The sequence below is a fragment of the Lactuca saligna genome, chromosome 7 (genome assembly GCF_052625555.1).
Source record: "Lactuca saligna cultivar CGN05327 chromosome 7, ASM5262555v1, whole genome shotgun sequence".
Lineage (NCBI taxonomy): Eukaryota > Viridiplantae > Streptophyta > Magnoliopsida > Asterales > Asteraceae > Lactuca > Lactuca saligna.
Window position 1 is genome coordinate 144784390 of NC_136423.1, and position 8394 is coordinate 144792783.

At 39.5% G+C, this 8394-nt stretch overlaps 1 pseudogene; it reads right to left on the bottom strand.

Annotated features, from left to right (window-relative positions):
- Positions 1 to 5825: 5825 nt before the first annotated feature.
- On the bottom strand, positions 5826 to 7544 carry LOC145006367 (protein JINGUBANG pseudogene; annotated as a pseudogene).
- Positions 7545 to 8394: the final 850 nt, after the last annotated feature.

The following is an 8394-nucleotide window of genomic DNA, read 5'->3' on the forward strand; positions in this document are numbered from 1 at the left end:
CTTACCATCCGCAAACTGATGGTCAGAGCGAAAGAACGATTCAGACATTGGAAGATATGTTGAGAGCATGTACCCTCGAATTCCAAGGGAATTGGGACGAGCACTTACCTCTAGTAGAATTTTCCTACAACAATAGTTTTCACTCGAGCATGAAGATGGCACCTTATCAGGCCTTGTATGGACAGAAGTGTCGTACGCCGTCTTGTTGGCTTGAAGCCGGAGAGAAGCAATTTATGGGCCCCGATATGGTCCATGAGACTGCTGAGAAATTGAAGGTGATTAGGGAAAGAATGTTAGCAGCTCAGGATCGTCAGAAGAGCTATGCTGACAAGAAAAGACGACCGATAACCTTCGAAGTTGGGGATTCCGTTTTGCTTAAAGTCTCACCGTGGAAGGGACTTATACGATTTGGGAAACGAGGAAAGTTGAGTCCAAGGTTTATTGGACCGTTCAAAGTTCTTCAGAAGATTGGGAACTTCCCAAGCTTACAAGCTGGAATTACCCGAAGAACTCAATGGTATTCATAACACCTTCCATGTGTGTTATTTGAGGAAATTCATGGGAGATGTTGCCGACATAATTCCAATTTCAGAGTTAAGGATGGATGAGAATAAACGGCTGATTGAAGAGCCTGAGGCAATTGTTGACCGTAAGACTAAGAAGTTACGACGCAAGATGGTAGACTTGGTGCTAGTCCGATGGAAACATTCGAATGGGCCGAATCTCACTTGGGAAACAGAGGATGACATGATGAGTCGCTATCCACATCTGTTTGCTGATGCATGATTCCGGGACGGAATCATCCTAAGGGGGAGAGAATTGTAATGCCCGGGTTTCAGGGCTAAGCATTTTTGTCAATGTAATAGTCTAGGTCAACTATTGTAACTCTTTTTGAAGTAATAAATATGAAATATTTGAGTATTATGTGAATTATGTGTGTTTATGTGTTTATTATTTAATTATAAATGTATAATTAATAAAGAATAAAAATGAGCATCAAAATTAAAGTGTGAGATAATCCCGATATCTCTACACAAAGTTTTAGAATATGTCTCAAGGTTTCCGTAGATATAAAGAATGCCGAAATCCGAGCTATAACGAAGAAGTTATGACCCGCCGAAGTTTTACGACAAAACCGGCACGGCACCGGGAGACGTAAATAGTGAATTTACGATAGAAGACTTTTTATCTTAGCAATCTAAACAAAAGTCGTAGAATATGTTAAACTAAGAACATCGATAAAAAGAACGCCCAAATCTGACTTCGTATGAAGAAGTTATGATTTTTCTAAGATTCGGCTTAGCAGTGCACGGCCCGAAACTCGAATTTTAGTTCGAGCAGTTTTTGGCTTACGCGACCTAAATGAGAGTTGAAGATCTCATTCATAGAAAATCAACGGTAAAAAGACAGACGAAAACGGAGTCCGTATGAAGGAGTTATGAACTCTTCGCGGTCATTTAACAGTCTAAACGCCTCCTACTGTTAAATTTGAGATCGGTCGAGAATTAGCCGATGGAGTCTAAACGAAAGTTGTAGATCTTGATTTTACCTACGTGTGGATATAAAGAACGTCGAAAATGGAGCTCGTATGCGAAAGTTATGATTTTTCTAAGTTTGAGGGCTGACACGCGATAAGGGTGACGTGGCACCACCAGAATTGGACACGTGGCACCACCAGAAGGCCACCACATGGACCAACTCGGCGAGTAGGTCCCCCCTACTTGGCGAGTCCATCAGAATCCTCCCCTATAAATAGAGGTGCCGGGTTCCCTCATTTCCTCACCCCTCACCCCTCTTCTTTCTCTCTCTAAACTCTCTCTCTAAACTCCCTAACCCCCCTAAAAGCCTAGGTAAACCCCCTAGCACCCGAAGGAAGCCCCAAGGCTCCCGGAGTCCCGAGAAAAGAGCCTTTCGGCTCGGGAACGCTGCTCCAGCGAAGCCCGGTTTTCGAGAAAAACCCACTGTTTTATCAAAGGAAAATCGTTGTGAGAGTATCGAAGCGCTGTCCAAGTGCTGAGTCACCACCTAATCAGGTGAGTGCATAGTTACTTTCAACTTACACATAGATATGAAGTATTTTATATAAATTACGTGCTATTTGTGCATATTATCTGAATACTTGCTATCTATGCTAGATGAACGTTGTTATACATGTTTTCAATGATTTAAACTGTATATGTATTTTATATCTACGAAAATGTTGGAGTAAAACATGGGTAGATGTAATAGGTGATGTGTGATAAAATGATGAGAGGCCTCGATGTTGTTGTTGTTGATCCAGTCATCTAGCGGAGTATAGATGACGACCACGGACTCTTCTAGACAGTCCAGTGGAACACTAGCAGGCTCGCAACCTGTAGGTGTTGTGAACGATGTGTTCACCGGTGTACTCCATCCCCCACATGGTTGCCTATTAGGACATTTATCGCTGAGGAATTCCCTAAGCAGTAGTGTCTGTCCCGATGATGATCCTTAGGCTAGGTCCCTTATGATAGGTGTTTAGGGACGTAAAGTGAGGATAACGGGAACAGGTAATCGGGTTATTGTTGATTGATGAAATTAATAAACTTATTTATTGTGGGTTGAAAACCCTATGTGCTCACCAGGCTCCCAAGCCTGACCCACTCAGTTTTATGTATTACAGGTAGTGGCGCATGAGCATAGGTGTGATGTTTTGGACGAGGGATTACGGATATAGGCCTATAGATATGAAATAATGTAGTAAGGCTTATATTGTACTGTTTATACTTTTGATCTGTACGAACATGACATCCCGAGTCTTTTAATGAAATACATTTCTATGGAAATGCTTTTGATAAATATTTATCATATTATTGTTTTGGGACAAATTCCGCAACCCTTTTATTAAAAGATAACTCTGATTTTGAAATAAAGTATAAACAAAACCGGTCTTTTCTGGCCGTGATTTTGGGGATGTCACACATCAAGAAGTTGGAAAAGGAAGACAATCTTGTAGATCTAAGGTTTCTTTGTGCTCAAGAAGCTCCACGAGGTAAAATGCTCTAATGTTTATGCTTGTATGATGTAGATCATTCCATATTAGCCTTATGAAAACCATTTATTTTTCCAAAAGTCCCAAGTTGGTGCATGATATGTTTTGAACGAAATAAGTTGTCCTTTTAGACCCTAGAAAGGGTCCTAATTGATAAAAATGGCATCCTAAGGGCTAAAAGTGTCCCATGCATGTAATAGAATGATCTTAATGGGTTAAGACCATGTATTAACAACATTATGGACGTCCAAAGTCTTAAAGTTCAAGACTTTATAGTTCTAAGGCACATTTGGTCGATGGATCTAGAGTTTGATCTTAAGTGCTTAAGCTATTAAGCTTTTATTAGACTTTTGGTAAAGCTTATGTACGCCCCCACGTAATTTATTTATGTCTAGCATACTAAGTCAACCACCCCGATGGTGGTCAAAGCAAAGCAGAGTATACCGAGGGTACCAGAGGAGTACGCCCCGCGTACGCCCTCTGTTGGGCTTTTGGCGATTTGGGCTTTGGGATTGTGCCAGTTTGACATGGGCCTTGCTAGGCTTTCTGAGTAGATGTGTTATGGGCCAGTAGTGGTAATAGATTTTAAAATGAAGCCCAATTGGTAAAATTTGGCCAATGATGGGCCTTATGTGTATGGACTTTTGGATAATGAATTTGGTATTGGGCCTTGGCCCAAATTAGAGAAAGGAAAAATGGACTATGTGGAACCTTAGTCAAGACTTATATCCCAAGTGTTGATTTAGTATTATTTATTTTGGTAATTTAGGATTTTCGGTGAGATGGCGCTCAGAGACTTTCAGTCCAGTTCAACACTACTTGTGAGGTGAGTTGTTCTCACTATACTAACAGGGTCAAAGGCACCAATTTCGACCCTTCTTTTTGGATTGTTATCCTGGTTATTGCATGATGATATGCTTAGTGACCTGTTATGTCGGTATCCTGGTATATATGATGATGTTCTGTTAGTGACCGATTAGGTCAGTATCCTGGTATATAGGGTGATGCTATGATTAGTGATCTGTTAGATCGGTTTGACTGTTTGGATATGCTAGCATTTGTTATCTATGTGTTGATCGTATGATTGGGGGTGGGTTGAGGCGGACCTGCTTTGTGCTGTAGGCCAACATACCTAGGGTGCCCCGGATAGACTGCAGGCACAATGGGGCATATCAGTTAGGCCGAAGGCCCGGAGAACGGTCCAGAAAGGCTGAAGTCCTGGTGAGGCGGACCAGAGATGTTGAAGGTTCTGAGAGTGTGTAGGTAGTCCATTCATACTGTATACTCTATATGCATGCAGTTTGTTATGATATGATTATGGTTTGCATGACGTTGGTATTTTCGGGGAAGTCACTAAGCTTCGGGCTTACAATTTTGAATTTTGTTTCAGATACATCAGATGATCGCGGGAAGGCAAATGCGTGATTGTGCACCTCGTCATATTTTATGATTTTTGAATGGTTGAAAAGTCTTAAAGTGGCTTGAATTTTATGGATGTTACAATAGGTGAGTTCACGGCCCCATTTTCCAAACCTTTTTGGATGGAATACATGTTTAAAATGCAGCTATACATATTTATTACTAATAGTAGTTAGTTAATTATTCCCATAACTTTAGGATGATATTATGTCTGGTAGTTACTCTGCCCAAACTCTTTAGCTAATATTATGCCTAGTTGTTATACTAATTCACACTAGTAGATAAGATCATACGTACTCGATACATTAGACAGTTGCCAGGAAACGCCGATACTCTCGTCGCTATTATAGCCACCCTTTGGATAAAGCTTAGTACTTAGTGTCTGAGGGTCTCAAATGTTGTCTGCTGCTCAGGCCCCCTAGCGAAATGCCACCGACTTCCTGGTCAGTCGAGTGAGCGGAACTGCTATCTTGAAGAAATCCTAATGAATCTTCTGTAGTACTCTGCCAACCCTAGGAAGCTCCGAATCTTAGATAGAGACCTCGGAAGCTCCCACTTCCTGGTCAATTCGAGACAAAGTGGCTTTATGTCATTCGTTTTCATCATATGTCATCCACAGCTCAATATGCCAACATATTCATCAAAGGTCTTCAAACGAGCCTATTCTACAAGTTTCAATCCATTTTAATTGTATTATAACCCAATGGTAGTATAATTGTATTATAACCCAATGTTAGCCCATTATATTGTAGCATGTATAGGCCCATGTGTATGTACTTTTTATATATTTACGCGTGTATGTATCAAGAAGGCAAGACAGATTATTGCAATTCTAATCAATATCATGGAATGTATATAAGTTTGTAAAACCATGTAATACATTGAATGTTTACGGTGTATAAAGGTTGGATAAAATAACAACGATTGAACGTTGATAAAAAAAAGTTCCGGTTCATGGGTGATATGTCGCTAGTCTCAATGAATCAGTTTTGACATTCAAACATTATTGCTTTTATTGCACCTTTAGCTCAACATAACCATGTAATGTAACTCTTTTTTTCTTTAACTTAAATGCATTTTCCAAGTAAGCACATGTGTATGAACAAGAAATCCAGTAGTCAATAAGAACTCATGGCAATCAAATAACCGTTAACATTGAACAAAGATGAAATGTATGATGTGCAGTTTGGACCTAACAATAATGCAACATCAAAATAAAAATAAAATGTAAAACATGATGCATTTTGTACATTCTCTTTAAACTATGTATGTATTGAGAGAGAGAGAGAGAGAGAGAGAGAGAGAGAGAGAGAGAGAGAGAGAGAGAGAGAGAGAGAGAGAGAGAGAGAGAGAGAGAGAGAGAGAGAGAGAGAGAGAGAGAGAGAGAGAGAGACTTTTATATTTTGTTATATATAAACATTTACAAATGCTAAAAAAATTTCATCACCAAAAAGAAATCATGACCTCCATTTACATTTTATATATAAAATGATAAAACAAATTTTTGGAAGGCTGGCCGGTGATAGTTCTTCATCAACAAACCATCTCATCAAACGCTTTTACGCTTTCTATCTAATGCAAACTTTTGTGACCTTTATCGATCATTTCAATCGACGATTCTCATAATTCTCTTAATTTGAGTGCGATGATGGATCTCCACCACTAAAGGGCGGCGCGTGTTCTCAATTCCTTAAACTTCATATAGTAATTTCCGGCTGTTCTGATACCCGCCATAAATTTACCGAGTTATCCAGACTACCACTGTACACAACCCATTCTTGATTTGTCTGATCATCATCTTCACTCGAGTCCTGAACCGCCATACATTTCACCGGACCAGTGTGGCCGTTCAAGACCGACAAACAATTATGAATGCCGCCACCTTCCCTCAGCCACACGCAGATGCTGTTGTCCGCCGACCCACTCAGCAACAAGTTTCCGGCAGTCGCGAGACAAAGCACTGCAAGCTTGTGTCCCCTCAGAACTCCGCCGTGTGATAACGTTTGCTTCTCACGTTCCCAGAAGTTCACCAGTCCATCGGAAGATCCCGCGTACACGGTGGTTTGAGAGGTGTTCACCACCACAGACGTGACAGCGCTGTCCTGATCCAAAAGCGTGTAAACCAAAACGTGTTTTGTGGTCTTTCCGACTAACTCCCTCCGCCACACCTTCACCGACCCGTCGGCGGACCCGGTAAAAACCAACCCGTCAAACCCAACGACGACGGAATTAATGGCGTCGTCATGAGCGTTTACAGATTCTAAACATTTCGAATCCGAAAGCCTCCAAACTTTCATTGTTTTATCCCACGATCCTGAATACAATAATCCTCTTTCTTCATCCAAACTCATGCAAGCAACAGCATCGTAATGCTTAATCCATGGAACGTTACGACGACGTCTTACTTCAATGTAATTATTAGGGTTCATTGACTTCTTGATGTAATCTTTCGTCGTGGGGAGATTACCTACGCGTTTGTAAGCTTTTTTCTTCTTGTCTGAATATTTCCACACCCGAATTTTCCCATCCTGGTGGCCGGTAAATATCCGATCACCGGAAACAACAATCGCTTTGACTAAACCGCTACTTGATTTGAAACCTGAAAACTCCATCAGATTCTTCCACACTCTAATGTTCTTCGAATCCGAACCTGTGTACAACAAATCCCCCGACGACGCTAACGAATAAATATGACCCTCTTCACGTATCAAAGATCCGATCAAGGCAGTGTTGTGGATGCTACCTTCGTCGCCATTGCTACCATTAGGAAGAGTCCAAGGAGATTTGGAGTAGGGTGATGGCATCTGGTTGATTGGTGACATGGGGTAGACAGGAGATGAATTTGAAGACAAGTCAGGGCTAGGTAATGAGGCGTTGCTACTGCGGTGATCGATGTTTTCCGGTTGTTGGTGGGTGGTGATGAAAACGTTTGGTTCTGAGCTGTGGAGGAGAACGGCGAGTTTCTGTCTTCGGAGGAGAGTGTTTTTCTTGAAAAAGACGGGTTTTCCTGTCATGTCTTTCGTCATTTTGTTTGAGTTGAATAGACCGATTGAAGGAAGTTGAAACAGTTGATTGATTGATTGTGTATATGTTGCAGGGTGATAATGAAGGAACAAACGAGATTAAATATCAAAGAGAAAGAGAAAGTAAAGAGTCGTATTTATAATTGGATTTGTGGGGTGTGAAAAGTTGGAGTGTGGGTAGGCTGAAAGTAGGTGTTCCGTTGGTGGAATTCTTCGACACGTGTACTTACGTATATGACGTAAATTATTTCTTGCTATGTGCACACCCATAATTCAAATATTCTATTTCAAACCCTAGGCTGCTGCGAATATTTAAAAGTTCAATTTGATATTATCATTAAATTATTTATCAATGAAATACTATATTTCACGAAAGTTTCCACACGCGCACGCGCGCGCGCGCATATATATATATATATATATATATATATATATATATATATATATATATATATATATATATATATATTGCAACTTAAAAAATAAAACAAAAAAAAGTTAGTTTTAATCTAGGGATAATGACATAAAAGAGTAATGAATTTTCGATTTTGTTCATATTTACTAAGCTTTTTTTCAATTTTTATTAGTCACAGAACTATTAAAACTGTTTATATTTTACTATTAGAAATCATAACAACCGGTTATAAGGAAAAAAAATATGAACAGTTTCAATAATTCAGTAACAAATAGATAATGAAAAACAGTTTAGTGACTACATGTGAAAAAAATTAAAAATTCGTTTCCCTTTAAAAAAATGTTCAATAGCTAAATGTGAACAAACTTTTCACTTGTATTATGGCTTAACAATTTACATATTTTTGTTAAAGTTCAACAACATTTGTTTATAAAAAAATCTATTAAAAAAACTCTGAAAAAGGTATAAAAAACGAAAAACGAAACCAACATTATATGTATAAGTTTTATGTTATAAAACTATGC